This window comes from Staurois parvus, unplaced genomic scaffold, assembly GCF_062004578.1.
Source record: "Staurois parvus isolate SC_StPar_1 unplaced genomic scaffold, SC_StPar_1.0 ptg001036l, whole genome shotgun sequence".
NCBI lineage: Eukaryota > Metazoa > Chordata > Amphibia > Anura > Ranidae > Staurois > Staurois parvus.
This window is the reverse complement of record NW_028318832.1, coordinates 487,501-505,955: the sequence shown is the minus strand read 5'-3', so window position 1 is coordinate 505,955 and position 18,455 is coordinate 487,501.

Genomic DNA, 18,455 nt, shown 5'->3' with positions numbered 1-18,455 from the left:
AGTCTCACTCCTCCTGTCACATTGCTGGGTCTGATGACCTGGTGGAGATTTAACCCCTTGTTGGCAGTCACCTGACCTGAGATCACATCATAGAGAATGATTATGGAAGAGGAAAGAGTGTATCCAGGGATCTGAGCTTACCCTAGATGTTCATGGGGATCCCCGCAAATCCCACACCAGACCCTTACCCTAGATGTTCATGGGGATCCCCGCAAATCCCACACCAGACCCCTACCCTAGATGTTCATGGGGATCCCCGCAAAAACCCACACCACACCCCTACCCTAGATGTTCATGGGGTTCCCTGCAAAAATCCACACTGAACCCTTACCCTAGATGTTCATGGGGTTCCCTGCAAAAACCTACATCAGACCCCTACCCCAGATGTTCATGGGGTTCCCCGCAAAAATCCACAACAGACCCTTACCCTAGATGTTCATGGGGTTTCCCGCAAAGCCCACACCAGACCCCTACCCTAGATGTTTATGGGGTTCACTGCAAAAACCTACACCAGACCCTTACCCTAGATGTTCATGGGGTTCCCCGCAAAAATCCACAACAGACCCTTACCCTAGATGTTCATGGGGTTCCCCGCAAAAATCCACAACAGACCCTTACCCTAGATGTTCATGGGGTTCCCCGCAAAAATCCACAACAGACCCTTACCCTAGATGTTCATGGGGTTTCCCGCAAAAACCCACACCAGACCCCTACCCTAGATGTTTATGGGGTTCACCGCAAAGACCCACACCAGACCCTTACCCTAGATGTTCATGGGGTTCACCGCAAAAACCCACACCGGACCCTTACCCTAGATGTTCATGGGGTTCACCGCAAAAACCCACACCAGACCCTTACCCTAGATGCTCATGGGGTTTACCGCCAAAACCCACACCAACCCCTACCCTAGATGTTCATGGGGTTCTCCGCAAAAATCCACACCAGAATTTTATTTGAGCATGTTACCTTACAGCCTCGGAAAGGAGAGGGGAGCATGTGCCCCTCTGAACCATGCCAGGCCACATACCCTCAATATGGGGGGTACCTTTGTCTCTATTTTAATGAAGAGGGCCCCTTCCCACAACCCTGCCTTGGTGGTTGTGGGAGTCTGCTAACAGGGAGCTAATCGGAACCTGGAAACCCCCTTTAACATGAAGAGGACCTCAGATATCACCTGCCAATGAGAAGATAAATAAGGATAGACACAATTTTTGAGGTGCCATATTGTACATCTATCATTACTTGTTGTTCAGTGATGCAGATCCATGTCAATCACCCACCGAAACACCAAAAGACAAAAACCCGCCGATACACGTCTGTTCCCGTCACTGCAATACTGTCAAATGACAGGTTCTGTGAACGATCCTTCCCAGAACTATCTGAGACTCCTGGCCAAGTGCAGTGTGAATGACCCTCTCTCCACCACCACTCCCAGAGATCCTCCTCAGTGCCATGACCTATACTGTATGTATGGTCTCCACTCCAATTCCCAATTGCACCGTAAAAGCCCAAAGTAACAAGAAGTGGTGTGCGTGACCCCTCCCGGGAGAGTACCTAACCAGAGGCCCCGCCTCAACAATATTGAATTATTATTTACAAACACAACTCTTTTTATTTATCGTTACTTTCTAAAGGGATCACTTTGATGGGGTGACATGGATGACCATTGGACACGCAGGCAATCTATCTGCAATTTCCTGTGATTTATGTTCCGGCGATGGACGCTGTAGTAGAGGGGAGTTTGAATCTCATAAGATTTTCCTGTACTTGAAACTCATGCAAAACAAATTGCACGTCAATTTTGGAGCTCTTCCAGTCCCATCTCCTTCTGGTCAATCAAAGGCACCATTTTGTGGCTTTCAAACTTCGACCAAAAATGGAATTGAAAGTACAACCTCTCTTCGATGGCAATGTGTGTGTGGCCAGCTTTGGGGCCCATTCATGAGGATCTGCATGTCGAGGAGCATTGAGTAATATGAGGACCAGGCTCCCATCCTGGACACTGCGGCCAAAGTCATGACTGCAGGGCTGTCATTGCTGCCTGACTGTAATAATGATCCCTTAGCTTCAGTACTCCCAGTCAATGACCCAAAATGTCATAATGATCCCCAGCTTCAGTACTCCCAGTCAATGACCCAGAATGTCATAATGATCCCCCAGCTTCAGTACTCCCAGTCAATGACCCAGAATGTCATAATTATCCCCCAGCTTCAATACTCCCAGTCAATGACCCAGAATGTCATAATGATCCCCCAGCTTCAATACTCCCAGTCAATGACCCAGAATGTCATAATGATCCCCCAGCTTCAACACTTCCAGTCAACGGCCCAGAATGGCATAATGATCCCCCAGCTTCAATACTCCCAGTCAATGACCCAGAATGTCATAATGATCCCCCTGTACACTCCTATGTCTCCAGTGACCCCTGCACACTCCTATGTCTCCTGTGACCCCTGTGCACTCCTATGTCTCCAGTGATCCCTGTGCACTCCTATGTCTCCAGTGACCCCTGTACACTCCTGTGATGGGAGTCACTTTGGGTGGGGGGCCCATGGAACACAGCTTACTTTGGAGAGGTGGGGAGACCCCTGTGTCAGCTCCCCATATACCTCTTATGTGTAAGTCACCCTGTGCCTGTTAGGGATACAGGGTGATCTGTCCTAATATTGGGGTGGGGGAGGTTGTGGATTGTTTGGTGCCATGTTGTTGTATCCCATTGTTCTATTGTCTGTCTTGCTTGGGAGCAAACTATTATGGGATGTATGTGTTTATGTGTATTAGCTTAGTGGGGGGGGGGGGGGTCTCCAGCAGCCCTCCCTCCTGATGAGACTGTGTGCAGGTGTGAAGTTTGAATACCTGTGTGTCTCTTGTTACTAAATGTAGATTGCCCCACCCTGTGTCATTATGCAGGGAGGGGGGATTGTCCCCTGAGTGTATATATCTTGTATCTGTGTTCCAATAGTCTATTTCCTGGTTTACTTCAAGACTGGTGTCGTCTGGTCTTGTATGGTTGGCTGTGGTGTCTGTTGTTGGTGTTCGGATGGAGAAGCGGTATTCTAACGGAAGTACTCAAGCACAGTCTGGGGTCAGTTCCGTTACATTTGTGGCAAGCGCTGGGATTATGCTTCCTGGCTGTGAACTCATCCAAACCTCCACCGGGGTCCAAGGTTTGGATAGCAGGAGAGGAGAGATACAGATATCACCCACAGCTATGGACACGGAGGTCTTATGGCGGATGCAGCAACTGCTGGCTTACCTAGATGATCCTGTTTCTGCACGGGATGAGCTTGGATGGAGGAATGCGTCTGTCCAACAGCTGGATGAAGGTATGGAAGATGGAGAAGTCTGCTCATCCCTCCAATTACAGATCCCAGAATGTATGGATCTAATGGATTTTTCACTGGAGGATGTTATGGGTGATGAGTCACCTACCAAAGTGCTGGCACTGGGCCCAAGGGCCACCAGCCCGTGCCCTGGACATTTAGCCATTCCAGTGACTGGGGATTTGATAGACTTCTCTGCTGAGGAAAAACAACCTTGTGAGCCTCCAGCAGATGAGCTGGCAACAGGGCCAAACATTGCTGAGCTCTACCCAGCACCAACAGCTTCAGTCTCCCTGAGAGAAGAGGCGGCCGACCTTTCTCCTACACCACTGAAAGGGACATGGGATTTCCTGCCAGCAGCATCTTTGGAGGTAAAAGAAACTTCTCCAGCTGAAGTGCTGACAACCGGACAGAGGGTCCAGGACCTCTGCCCCACACTTGAGGTAGTTTCAGAGGCCCAGGGGGAGAAGGGAGAGGAGGTTGTTGTCCTCCCTCCCCCACAGTCAGTCGAAGTGGAGGAAGCCGGCCTCCCTCCCCCACGGTTAACCGGAGCAGATGTGGGGTCCCCAGCAGAAGTGCTGGCAACAGGACAGAGCGCCACTAGCCTCTGCCTAGAAACTACAATGTCTCCACAGCATCAGGAAGCTGGGACAATTGGCCACTCTCCGCAGCAGCAGACTGAGCTCAAGAACCATACAGCCGAAGCACAGGCAGCTGGACAGAGTCAATGACCTCTGCCCCACCCCCACTGAGGACAACTACCCCTTTTAGTCGAGAATGGAAATCAGGTTGACCATCTATGTGATTTCACTCTGCCCTCAACTAACCAAAGTGGATGAGACTACAGTCACCAACTGGATACCCCAGGGATGCTGGGCAGTTGGCCCAGATCCCCAACAGCATGATGGAGCCGGCCCAGCCACCCTGTCTTCTTTCCAGTGGCTGAGAGGACTTCAGGGAGAAGGACCAGTCCGTACTTCTCCCCAGCGGCAGGTATGTTCTACGAGAGAGGCAGAGGTTGGCTGGGTAAGTAATGCTTTGTGTGGGACCATTTGTTTGGGGTACTGTGTGGGTGCTGACATTGGGGGACTGGAAGTACAGACTAACTTCCGAGTCAACCTGTCTGGGGTCTCCTGCTGTGTTAGTCCCATGCCGAAAAGGGAGATATGTGACGGGAGTCACTTTGGGTGAGGGGGCCCATGGAACCCAACATACTTTGGAGAGGTGGGGAGACCCGTCTCAGCTCCCCATGTCCCTCTTATTTGTAAGTCACCCTGTGCCTGTTAGGGGTACAGGGTGATCTGTCCTAATATTGGGGTGGGGGATTGTTGATTGTTTAATGTTGTGTGGCTGCATCCCATTGTTCTATTGTGTGTGTTGCTTGGGAGCAAACTATTATGGGATGTATGTGTTTATGTGTATTAGCTTAGAGAGAGAGAGAGAGAGAGAGAGTGTGTGTGTGTGTGTGTGTGTGTGTGTGTGTCTCCAGCAGCCCTCCCTCCTGATGGGACTGTCATTTGGTATGTACCTCATTTGGTATGTACCTCAAAAAGCAAAAATGCTTGGTAAATACCGCATAAAACAAAATTAGTTAATTCAAAAAAGGAAATCAATACACGGCTCAAAAAAATTAAAGAAAGACTTTGAAAACACATCAGATATCAATGGGGAGAAATCTCCTTCTGGATCTCTATACTGACATGGACGGGGGATGGGTAAGGAACATAAGGACGCCCCATCGTTTGATGGAAATGAAAATGACGCCACAGTGGGTGGGCCAAGCTAGTGATGTCACCTGGTGGCCCCGCTTCGTAGTTTTTTTTTTTCTAGCTTTAGCTAAGAAATAGAGCTGTCAGTTGACAGGAGCCAGCTTCTTCTTCTTTTTTTTTTTGCAGAGCGTTGTTCATCGTGATTGACAATGAATCTACACCTGAGACAATTTTTGTTAAAAGAGATCCTGTCTTTTACACCCTTTTTTTTGTGTGTGTGGGGGGGATGGGGTAGGAGTCCTATGTACAACATATTCACTCACATGGGGAGGGCTGGGATCTGGGGCCCCCCTTGTTAGAGGGGGTTTCCAGGTTCTGATAAGACACCCTCATCTAAGGGTATAGATTTTTGGGGGAACCCTACGCCAAATAACTGAATATTCCCTAGGTATATGCACTCAACTCCACCAGGGCTTCTGTTGGGTTTGTTTGCTGATGTTTTATTTTTGTATCGTGGATGACTTGTGTATTACAACGATTGTTGTTGTCACGAGCCGGCTGACGGTAGCCTCTAGTAGACCACTGGCCGGAGTCCCTCAGGGCGCGGAGTCTAAGCCTCAGTCTGCTGGTTCACCAGAGCCCCTGATGGTGGGGATGGACTTGAAGCAGCCTGAGACCAGGTCGTGACCCCTGAGTAACACCAGCTGTGGTAAAGGCAGCCGCCAATGGCCGAGAGCAGGTAGGAGCCAGATGTGAAGAGGTATGCGTAGTCAGACAGGCCGGGTTGGTAACAGCGGAGCAGACAGTACAGATCAGTAGGCAAAGAATAATCAGGTCACAAGCCGGGTTCAGCAACCGGAGGTCAGGCAATGGGAGCAGGCAGAGAATAGTCAGGACGAGCCAAGGGTCAAAGCAGGAGAGGACAACGGTATCAGGACCTGGCTGTGTCGGCAACAAGGTAATCAGAAACACATGGCAATCAGGAACACAGGAACAAGGCCATAAGGCAATTTGGAGATGCACAGGGCTGGTTTAAATAGGGCGCCCTGGTTACAGGCATGCGCCCACAATCGGGAGTGCGCATGCGCAGCCGCGATCGCCTAAGTCTCAGTGCTCACCGGCTAGTGCGTGTCGGCGATCTGCGCATGCGAGCACCTCTGAGCGGCCGGGATCCCTGACATTGCCCCCCACGGGCAGCCTCCAGATGCCCAACTGACCTCTCCTTTGTGGATGGTTGCAATGAAACTCTCGAATCAATCTGGGAGCGTGGACGTTTTGGGCTGGTTCCCATGAATTTTCCTCCAAGCCATAGCCTTTCCATTTAATCAGGTATTGTACCCAGCCTCCCTTCCTTCTGCAATCCAAAATTGCCTCCACCTCGAACTCCTCTTCTCCATTAATGTCCAAGGCTATCGGAGGTCTTGATCTGCGATCTGGGAAAGGATCTGGAGGTGCAGGTTACAACAGGGATACGTGGAATACTGGATGTATCCGAAAAGACTCAGGGAGTGTCAATTCAAAAGCTACCTCGTTGATCTGTCGTTTTACCAGAAAAGGGCCTATGAACTTAGGTGCCAGCTTCTTTGATGGGCAAGCCATCTTCAGGTTGGTTGTTGCTAACCAAATCTGATCTCCTGGGCGTATAACCAACTCCCCCTTTCTCCATTTATCAAATGCCTTCTTATTATCCTCCTGGGCCTTTGTTACTGCTTCCTGTAGTAATTTATTGTTGGAAGAGAAAAAATTTAAGGTATCTTGAGCTGCCGGTACTGAATTTTCTGGAATTAGATCCGGAAGGAAAGTGGGATAGAACCCATAGTTGGCATAAAATGGCAATTGTTTTGTGGCGGAATGGTTTGCATTATTATAAGAGAACTCAGCTAGAGGCAGGACTGCCAACCAATCGTCCTGAAGGAAAGAGGTATAGCACCTGAGGTACTGCTCCAACGTCTGGTTGGTCTGCTCCGTCTGCCCATTCATCTGCGGGTGATATGCCGAGGAGAATGACAACTTGATTTCCAGCATTTCACACAAGGCTCTCCAGAATTATGACGTGAACTGGACTCCCCGATCTGATACTATGTTCCTAGGCACTCCATGAAGCCTTACTATGATGAAGAGTTGTGCGGTCTCGGGAGCCGAAGGTGTATTCCTGAGCGGCAGAAAATGAGCCATCTTGGATAAACGGTCAACCACCACGAATATTGCTGTGTGGTTTTGAGAAGGTGGCAGTTCCACAATGAAATCTACAGACACCATACTCCATGGTCTGTCGGGTACCGGTACCGGTAGCCGCCAGGCTTTACTCTGTGTTGGCTTACTCCTGTTACAGATGGCACAAGTTTTAACATAAGTTTTGCAGTCCTTGGCCATACTTGGCCACCAAATGTGCGCTGGGTCAGCTCCAGAGTCTTACTGATTCCAAAGTGCCCTGCCAACGGATGGTCGTGACAGTAGCCCAAGACCAGAGTTCAAGCTCCCTCAAGGAACCACAATCTGTTCCCCTTTCTATAACAATCCTTCTCGGTTTTGTACTGGGATTCTGGATGGGTTGGGGGCCCCCACAGATGCTGCTTGTAGCTTGGACAGGAGCTCTGATTGTAGTAACAGGAAGTTACCCACTGGTAAAATGGTATCAGGTTTCAGAGTTTCCTTGGGGTTTTCGAACATACGTGAAAGAGCGTCGGGTTTAGTGTTTTTGGAGCCAGGCTGGTAAGTTATGTGGAAGGAGAACCTTGAGAAAAACAGCGCCCATCTGGCTTGTCGTGGTCTAAGGAACTTGCCCATCTTTAAGTACTCCAAGTTCTTGTGGTCGGTGTAAATCAAGACTGGGTGCAGGGCTCCTTCCAGAAGGTGTCTCCATTCTTCTAATGCGGCTTTGATTGCCAGGAGTTCTCGATCCCCAATGTCATAGTTTCTCTCCACAGGGGTGAGCTTCCTGGAGAAAAAGGCTACTGGATGCATGAGTTCTTTTATGCCACTTCTCTGTGACAGGATAGCACCCACTGCATTTTCGGATGAGTCTACCTCCAGGATGTATGGCAGGGATGCATCCATTTGACTCAAGATGGGAGCTGCCGTGAATAACTTTTTCAGAGTTTCAAAGGCTGCCTGCGCTTCTGGTGTCCAATGAAAGCGTATCCCCAATTTGGTAAGCTGAGTGATGGGAGAGACCAGGCCTGAGAAATTCTTGATGAATTTTCTGTAAAAATTTGCAAACCCAATGAACCACTGAACCCCCTTTTTGTCTGCGGGGACTGGCCACTCCAGGATTGCGGAGATCTTCTGGGGATCCATGGCAATCCCCGAGGTGGAGATGATCAATCCCAAAAACTGGATCCTATCTTGCTCGAAGCTGCATTTCTCCGCCTTGGCATACAGTCTGTGCTGGCGGAGCTGCTCCAGCATGCTCTTGACGTGACCTCGAAATGTGTTTCTAAGGACAGGGAGGAGATTAAGATATCATCAAGATAAACAATCACAAAGATATCCAGATAGTCCTTAAAGATGTCATTTACAAAGTGTTGGAAAGTCGCTGGGGCATTGCACAACCTGAATGGCATAACCAGGTACTCAAAGTGCCCAAATTGGGTGCGAAAGGCTATCTTCCACTCATCCCCTTCACGAATACGGACCAAGTTATAGGCTCCTCGAAGATCCAGCTTTGTAAAAATAGAGGCCGCCTTTAATCTCTGGAACAACTAGGGGACCAAAGGGAGAGGGTAGCGATTCTTCACTGTAACTTTGTTCAATTCCCGGTAGTCTACACAGGGCCTCAACGACTGATCTTTTTTCTCTACAAAAAAGATTCCTGCTCCTGCTGGTGATGTGGACGGGCAGATAAATTCTTTCTTGAGACTCTCCTCGATATATTCTTTCAAGGCCCCCAACTCCCGCTCTGATAGGGGAAAAATCCGGTCAAAAGGAATCTCCGATCCTGGAAGGAGGTCTATTGGGCAATCATATGCCCGATGTGGGGGAAGGATGTCCTCGTGGGCTAAAAACATCAAGATAGGAGTGGTAGGCCGGTGGAATAGCTTGGGTTAATTCTTCATCCGTGGACACACAGCATAGGGACTGAGTGACTCCGGGTGTCTTGAGGCAACAGTGTTTTTTACAGTAAGGAGACCTAAATTGAATTGCGCCTGTCCAGAGGTGAGGGGCCTCTTCCTGGCTCAGTCATGGCCTTAATGCTACATTGCGGGTTCTATGTAAATAGAGGTTATATAAAGATATGTGGGGGAACTGGAAGATGTGAAAAGAAAACCCAGAGTTGGATGATATTACAGGGAGGGGAATGTGATTGGATCACTGCTCAGTCAAAGCTTTGGGCAGTTGCAATTCGAAATATTACATTACATTACATTATACAGTATTTATATAGCGCAAAAGGGTGTGCTCAGCGCTGTACATTATAGTGGGGGACAGTACAAGAGACAATACAGTAACAATACAATACATGAGGGGTTCGAGGGCCCTGTTCTTTCGAGCTTACAATCTAGGAGGGAGGGGATAGTGGTACAGGAGGAAGTGGCTGTTTGGGATGGAGTGGTAGGGGGAGTGGAGGAGAATGGCTGTTAGGTGAGGGTGGGGTAGACTTCCCTGAAGAGATGGGTTTTCAAAATGTGCCTGAAGATGAGGAGGGTAGGAGACAGTCTGATGGATTGGGGTAGGGAGTTCCAGAGGATGGGGGAAGTCCTGGAGAAGTCCTGCAGTCGGGCGTGGGAGGAGGAGACCAGGGAGCTAGAGAGTAGGAGGTCCTGTGAGGAGCGAAGGGCACGGGTAGGGTGGTAATTGGATATCAGGTCAGTGAGGTAGTTTGGGGCAGCGTTATGAATGGCTTTGTATGTCAGAGTTCGTAATTTGAATTTAATGCGTGGGACAATCGAGAGCCAGTGAAGGGATAGGCAGAGGGGGGAGGCAGAAGTGGAGTGGTTGGTGAGGTGGATGAGTCTGGCTACTGAGTTCAGGATAGACTGGAGCGGGGATAGTCTGTGATGAGGTAGGCTGGTGAGAAGGGAGTTGCAGTAGTCCAGGTGTGAGATAATAAGGGGGTGAACGAGTAGTTTAGTGGTGTCTGGGGTGAGGAACGGGCATATCTTGGAGATATTGCGGAGGTGGAGCGTTGGGATAGATAAGAGGAGAACCAGGAGAGAGCAGAGTCCCTGATACCTTCATTTATTAAGTCCTCATTCATATGGATGGTGAGGAGCTGAATATACATAGTGCGTAGAATCCCGGGTGTTTTCCCTTGCCCAGGGGGCTTCAGGTGCCACACCTGGCAAATGTTGATACTTCTGTGTAACAGCATTTTCCCACACATGCATGTTTATTTTCTTAAGTATGTACCCCATACTCATTCACATGGGGGGGTGGTACCTGGGGACCCCCTTACTTCTCAACTGGCTTCCAGATTTCAATCTGCTAATGCCAGTTGTAGCCAAGGCCATTAACATTTCTCTCAGTACCATTACTTAGCAGAACACGGATATGTAGAGACCTATTAATGAGGCCTATCACACATCACAAGTTGAACAAACCATTTTTGGTCCAGATTCTGCAAAGCCTCAAAGACTTCTAATTAAAGTGGTTTTAAAGACTCTTTTTTTTTTATTTTTTTTTTTAAATAATGAACATGTTGTACTTATCTCCTGTGTGCAATGCTAGAGTGGCCCCAAACCTCTTTTGCTGGGGTCCCCTACCGGCACTCTTGGCTCCTCTTCTCCTGTGTACACCACCACAGGAAGTCGCTTCTTATGGGGGGACATCTGCAGGCTCACTTCCAAGCTGGACGGTATGCATCCACAGACACACACAGCATGACCCGCTCTCTGCTCTCAGGATTTGATTGACAGCAGCAGGGGCCAATAGCTGGCACTTCTCTTGTTGATTCCTATGAGGAGAGGATGAGAGAGCAGAACTGCTGCATTAGGGCACTAGGGCACAGCTCTGTACTGAGATAGGACTCAGGGAAGTATATAGGGAGTGGGTGGAAAGGAGGAAAAAGTAGGACATTTTGTACCTTATTGCAGGGAATTAGGGTGAAAAATGTTTTGACTTTACAACCACCTTAAACCAAGACCTTTTTCAGCAGGGCACTGGGGAGTGCGGGGGAAAGCAGTTCCGGCACCTTCAGCACAGAATGTATGTAAGGGCAAGGAGTGCTGGGGTGTGCTGCGGAGATCTATTGTAGCTTGAGGGGGGTGTATTGGTACTGGGGGGTCTATTGCTGCTGGGTTGATCTATTGTTTCTGGAGGGTATTTAGCTGTGGAGGGTCTATTGTTGCTGGCTGCTGAGAATCTATTATTGCTGAAGGGCATCAATTGTTGCTGAAGGGCCTCTATTGTTGCTGGGTTGGATCTATTGTTGCTGGCTGCTGACAAATCTATCATTGTTGAAGGGTGTCTTTTGTTACTGACGTGGATCTATTGTTGCTGAAGGGGGTATATTGTTATTGAGGGGCTATTTTGTTGTAAGGGGTCTACTGTTGCTGGAGGAACTATTGTTGCTTGTTTGGATCTATTATTGCCAGGGGCTATTTTGTTTTGGGGGGCTCTATTGTTGCTGGCTGCAGGGGATTTATTTTACTTCTTTTTGTTATCATTTACAAATTCCAAACAAATTATTTAGCAGCACAAAATGATACTTTGTTCTGTATTTTGTAATAGAGGTGATACTGGAAGGTTAGTAGGGAGCGGAACTAAGGGACAGTACTTGGAGGTGGGTAGACAGAGTGGGGACAAGGAGTGGCTTGTTTGAAGGGGGAGTTGAGTTCCTGCACCTTTGTCTGAGGAAAAATAGCTCTGCTTTAAACCAGGGGTCTCCAAACTGCGGCCCGAGGGCCGAATATGGCTCTTTGCTGCCCTTTATCCAACCCTTGGGGCACTTCTTACATTGAAATCAATGATGGTGTACTATTCTTTCCACTAATACCAATGATAGGGCACTACTCCTCCTACTGACCATCAACCATGAAGTCATGTTTATTCTCACCAATGCTGGGGCCAGGACATTTTCTACCCCCACTGGCCCTAATCTGGCCCTCCTAAAGTCTGAAGGAGACCCCAGCTTTAAACCATCATAATTGGAGGTAGTAAGGTCTATTAGGAAGAGCATAAAAGCTGTGTTCCTCCTGTATGTGGCCCGGCCCGTAGGGGGACCCAGGCAGCTGGGAGAATTGGATGTGTGCCAGGAGGGTGATTTAGAACGGGGGGGGGGGGGGGGGCAATTACTGAAACCAATCCCCTGTATGGCTTTCTCTGCTTCTTGCTTCTTCTACTCTCCCTCCTGCTGGCTTTTAGCTTCTGCAGAAAGAGCCATACGGGGGATCAGTTCCAATAATTGCCCCCCTGATGCACCCATAATCCTCCCTGTGTACCATATGTTTCCCCCTGCTGCCCAGGACCTCCCATGTGCCCCCACCTCCACAGTGCTGCCAGCTTCCCTCCTCTCCTTTCCACTGGTACCTGCAAGCACACAATAGGATCCTTCAGGATGGAGAGTGGGGAAAGGGTCTGATAAACATGTCACATTTACCAGCCCCTTCCTTTCTTGAACGAACACAATTAATAATCAGTACTGATCACTCATTCTGTTCATTCAAACTGAAGCATAGTTGTAAGGGATTTCCGGCAAGAAGAATCACGATCGGGAACACGCATGCGCAAAAGAGATCCTGCAGAAGAATTTCCGGTTGTGCGCAGGTGCGCAGGAATGTGCGATCGCGCACATGCACGCACACGTGCACATGCACGGCGAAGATTGGCGCCAGACGGGCTATTTAAGGAGGGCCTCTGCTCAGGTTCAGTGCTGACTGGTCTTCAGCTCCCCCGTGTCCTGGTTGTTCCTGTACGATTCCTTTGTTGCTGACCCTGCTTGTTCCTGATCTGACTCCAATTACTCTCCTGCTCCCGGTTCCTGACTTCGGCTCTGCTCCTGACTTTGGCTTTTCCTTCTGATTCTGTACTGCGCTGTCCGACTGTTGATGACCCCGGCTATCCTATGACTCTGCTCCAGTCCTGTGTCCTTGCTACCCACCTTGCTCTGCTACACATTGGGCAATCCACAGAACCTGCTCTGTCTAATATTACAGAGGATACTCTGCCTACCAAGGTCATCATCTGCAAGAGCCGCAAGCAACAACCACTGGCGCTCTTGTCCCCCTGGTCCCTAGACTCCCTCTGTTCCAACCTCAGCGGGGTCAGGGCTAGTGACACAAGTGATGCCTACCTCGTCAATTCAGTCTCCCATCAGGTATGTGACAATAGTAAACTGTTTTTGTTTTGGGGGGGCTATCAGGTTGGCATTATGGGGGCCCTGTGGTTTCTAACAACAGCCCTGCCTGTACTACTAGGTTCATGAAGCTGAAAGGACATATACCCCTTCTGTGGAAATCACACAAAATTGATACATCATGTTTGGTCTCTATCAAACTAAGTTTTCATGCTATAAAATATTACACTGGTTATCAGACTGTACTACTTGGCCCTCTGAAAATATGACTGCTTTTAAACATTTTCCAGGAGGGAGGGACATTCCTGTACCCATTCTTGTCAGGAACTATAAAAGATGGCTGCATCAGCAGCTCAACAGCTCTCACATTTCCATTGATACAAGGCACCCATGCTAGGTGGCACTCTAAGGGCCAATCACTCTGTCATAACAGGACTTATTTTACATTGAATTAGACTCTTTCCAGGCAAAATCTTGTTAAAGTGGAGTTCCAGTCACACTGTAAAAAAATAAAAGTCAGCAGCTACAAAAACTGATCCCCTATTGCCCGGGGGCCCCATGAGTTGTCAGTCAGCCCCTGGGCAGAGCATAAAATCTGTGTTCCTCCAGTATGTGGCCTGGTCAGTAGGGGGGTCCAGTCAACTGCGTAAATTGGATGTGTGCCAGGAGGCTGATCAGCACAGGGTGGGGGGAGGGGGCAATTACTGAAACCAATCCCTTGTATGGCTCTCTTTGCTTTTGGCTTCTTCTCCTCTCCCTTCTGATGGCTTTTACCTGCTGCAGAGAGAACCATACCAAGGATAAGTTCCAATAATTGCCCCCCTGATGCACCCATAATCCTTCCTGTGTGCCATATGTTTCCCCCTGTTGCCCAGGACCTCCTGTGTGCCCCCACCTTAACAGTGCTGCCAGCTTCCCTCCTCTCCTTTCCACAGGCAGCTGCAAGCACACAATAGGATCCTTCAGGATGGAGAGTGGGGAAAGGGTCTGGTAAATAAGTCACATTTACCAGCCCCTTCCTTTCTTGAATTAACACAATAATCAGTACTGATCACTCACTCTGTTCATTCAAACTGAAGCATAGTAAACAGTTTTTGTTTTAGGGGGGGCTATCAGGATGGCTGTATGGGGGCCCTGTGGTTTCTAACAACAGCCCTGCCCATACTGCTAGGTTTATGAAGCTGAAAGGACACATAACCCCTTCTGTGGAAGTCACACAAAATTGATACATCATGTTTGGTCTCTATCAAACTAAGTTTTCATGCTATAAAATAATACACTGGTTATCAGACTGTACTACTTGGCCCTCTGAAAATATGACTGCTTTTAAACATTTTCCAGGAGGAGGGACATTCCTGTACCCGTTCTTGTCAGGAACTATAAAAGATGGCTGCAACAGCAGCTCAACAGCTCTCTCACTTCTGTTGATACAAGGCACCCATGCTAGGTGGCACTCTAAGGGCCAATCACTCTGTCATAACAGGACTTATTCTACATTGAATTAGACTCTTTCCAGGCAAAATCTTGTTAAAGTGGAGTTCCAGTCACACTGTAAAAAAATAAGTCAGCAACTACAAAAACTGTAGCTGCTGACTTTTAAAAATACATCCACTTACCTGTCCCTCGATCCCGCGGTGTCCTTCCCACAGCCTGTTTTGCTGGCCATCCAATGATCCCGGTGTCAGCATCTTCAGTGCGACAGATGACAGCTTAGCAGCCCGGTGCAGAGTGCAGAGTGCGCATGCGCGAGTAGTGCTCCACTTTCTGAATGGTCCCGTACAGGGGTGGACTGACCATTTGGAAATTTGGGCACTGCCCAAGGGCCCGGGGTCAGTAGGGGGCCTTTTTTGAGTTTGGGCAAGGACAAAGGGGCCCCATGATCCCCTATTGCCCGGGGGCCCCATGAAGTGTCAGTCCACCCCTGGTCCCGTAGTCTTCTGCAGCCGGTCACATGTCCCTGAAGGCTATGGGGAGGGGGGCAGCTTCCGCTTCTGATCATCTAGGCGATCACAGGGGAAGTAGGAGCGGGTACCTGCCCATTTTGGGTACCCCCTCCCAAAAGGTGCCAATCCCTAATGGGGAGCAGGGACCAGTCTTTAAAGCAGAACTTTCCCTTTTTGGATGGAGCTTCGCTTTAAGTACTTTCAATTTTTATTACTATATATTTTACTGTTGCTCATTGTCAATTTTCCATGTATTTTACTGTAAATATTTTTCTTGCACCATTTTCTTGTATTTTCATTAGACAATATTTTAAAATTGTTAAGCTTTATCTCTAACACACTAAATAAGAAGAAATCTTGACTACCGTACTTGAAACCGATATTTCCTAAAGGTCAAAATTTCTATTCCAGTGTGAATGGTTCCTTTAAAATTTGTGGTGTCAGCTAGGTTGTTGCCTTGCAAGCTGGAAATCTTTGTCCAAGGTGAGACTGAGAAGGCCATTCACAATGCCGGTCGTGTTTTACACAGTTGAAATACATTATATCCTCTTTGGCTTGAGGCTTATGAAGCTTCTTAAAAAACACACCTGTCTGTATTCTGTGTCTATAATATACAGTATACACTATATTGCCAAAAGTATTGGGACGCCTGCCTTTCCACGCACATGAACTTTAATGGCCCCCAGTCTTAGTCCGTAGGGTCCAATATTGAGTTGGCTGGCCTTTCCACACACATGAACTTTAATGGCCTCCCAGTCTTAGTCCGTAGGGTTCAGTATTGAGTTGGCCCCACCCTTTCCCCACACATGACCTTTAATGGCCCCCCAGTCTTAGTCCGTAGGGTTCAATATTGAGTTGGCCCCGCCCTTTCCACACACATGACCTTTAATGACCCCCAGTCTCAGTCCGTAGGGTTCAATATTGAGTTGGCCCCGCCCTTTCCACGCACATGACCTTTAATGACTCCCCAGTCTCAGTCCGTAGGGTTCAGTATTGAGTTGGCCCCGCCCTTTGCAGCTATAACAGCTTCAACTCTTCTGGGAAGGCCGTCCACAAGGTTTAGGAGGGTGTCTATGGGAAGGTTGGACCATTCTTCCAGAAGCACATTTGTCAGGTCAGGGACTGATGTCGGGGGAGGAGGCCTGGCTCGCAGTCTCCGCTCTAATTCATCCCAAAGGTGTTCTATGAGGTTGAGGGCTTCCGATTCATTTTATTGCAACAATTTTTTGTAATAAACATTTACTGCTTTATACTTCTGTATACTCACTGTGTTCTTTGCCATACAAAGTCCCAGGAAGATATCTTTACATTTTTTCTTGGTCTTTATATATTGGGATGTTGGCAAAAACAGTATAAATGGTGGGATGTTTTACCATATTTTTCATCTTTGTATATCGGGTTGAGGTCAGGACAGTCAAGTTCCTCCACCCCAAACTGTCTCCTCCATGTCTTTATGGACCTTGCTTTGTGCACTGGTGTGCAGTCATGTTGGAACAGGAAGGGGGCATCCCCAAACTCTTCCCACAAAGTTGAGAGCATGAAATTGTCCAAAATGTTGCCTTAAGAGTTCCCTTCACTGGAACTAGGGGGCCAAGCCTAACCCCTGAAAAACAACCCCACACCATAATCCCCTCTCCACCAAGCTTTACACTTGGCACGATGCAGTCAGGCAAGTACCGTTCTCTTGGCAACCACCGAACCCAGACACATCTATCAGATTGCCAGACATATATACACACACACACTTTTTTTCTAATCAATTTTATTGCCATCACATGGGATGAACAACAACTGTTTGTGAAAGCATGGATCATGACAAGTCCTCTTTATGGAGTGATCTGATATCTTTTTAGACACCAGATCAATCTTCTGCCCCTCTCCAAAGTATCTGATCAAACTAAGATCGATTTGATTAGATGTTGTGAAAGCAGTAAGAGCCTATAAACAAAAGCAAAACTGGAAGTGAGAAAATCCTCATCGCTTCTGGTCTCTGAAACCACAGAGAGGGAGGAATAACATCCATTCCACTTACACCTGAGTACAGCATCAGATGTGGCTGATCACATCAGTTCTGGGTCCCCCAGTGGGATGGGAAAGAACAGGAAAGGTGGCAGCTGTGTGTCAGGCTTTTTTTGCTGCCTGTAAAAGTGATCCAATGGCTGTATAGCCACTTGGATCACTCTTAAGTGAAAGAGAATCAGCTGCTGTAGAGAATGGTGCTAGGGTCATGGTTGTAGCTGCAGCCATGATCCCAGTATAAGCACCTCAATATGGGGCTGTGTATATACATACAGCGGTATTGAGGTGGTATTAAACCCCATTGGGCAAGCTGGCAATGCCAACTACAACTGTTCCAAGGGCAACTATATGCAATCAAGAGACCGACCTCCTAAGCTCTACATGCTCTCCTCATTGCAGTACAATTCCATGTTTATACTATTTGCATTTGCTTTCCCATGAACCGGTAGGGCAGTCCACCCACTGCTAACAATCAACATAAACACGAATGGTGCCAGTAAAGCAGAAAATAATAAAAATTCCGGCAGAGTAGGAATTATTGGCCAATTTATAGAGCAATAAATATGAAGCGGCAAGCAGAAGCACCAGAATGCTGATAGAAGTTTTCAAAAGCGGTTTATCAGCTAATATTGACAGTTTCACTTAAGCACAGTCATTGGGACCAGTCCCACTCCGGGAATCTGGCATGATGTTACTGAGTAATTGGCAGCATGGCCACATTCCTCACCACTCTTCATCCCGCCCAGGGGCAGACTGACAACTCTTGGTGCCCCCAGGCAATAGGGGATCATAGGGCCCGTGTCCTTGCCCAAACTCAAACAAGCCTATGAAAAAAAAAAAGGTACCAGGGGCATCTCATGGGGCCCCCTACTGACCCCAGGCCCTCGGGCAGTGCCTGAGTTTCCAAATAGTCAGTCCGCCCGATTCCACCGCTCAATATGTCCAAGCCATGTTAAGACTTCCCAGCTACCATCTCCCTCCAGTGCCAGTTGCATCCTCTGTGTTGTTTGTATTAATAAATGCCAGAACAGAAATCCATGGGACTCTGCAATAGGAGGGGGCATGGCCTTCATGATGTCACAGTGTGATGACATCATCAGGTTTTATACAATAATGTCAGGACCCACCTCCTCAGTAACATCCGGGGGGGGGGCACCAGAGGGAGCATAGAAATAAACCCCACCTCCTCAGTAACCTCTAGGGCACAGGTGTCAAATTGGCAGCCCTC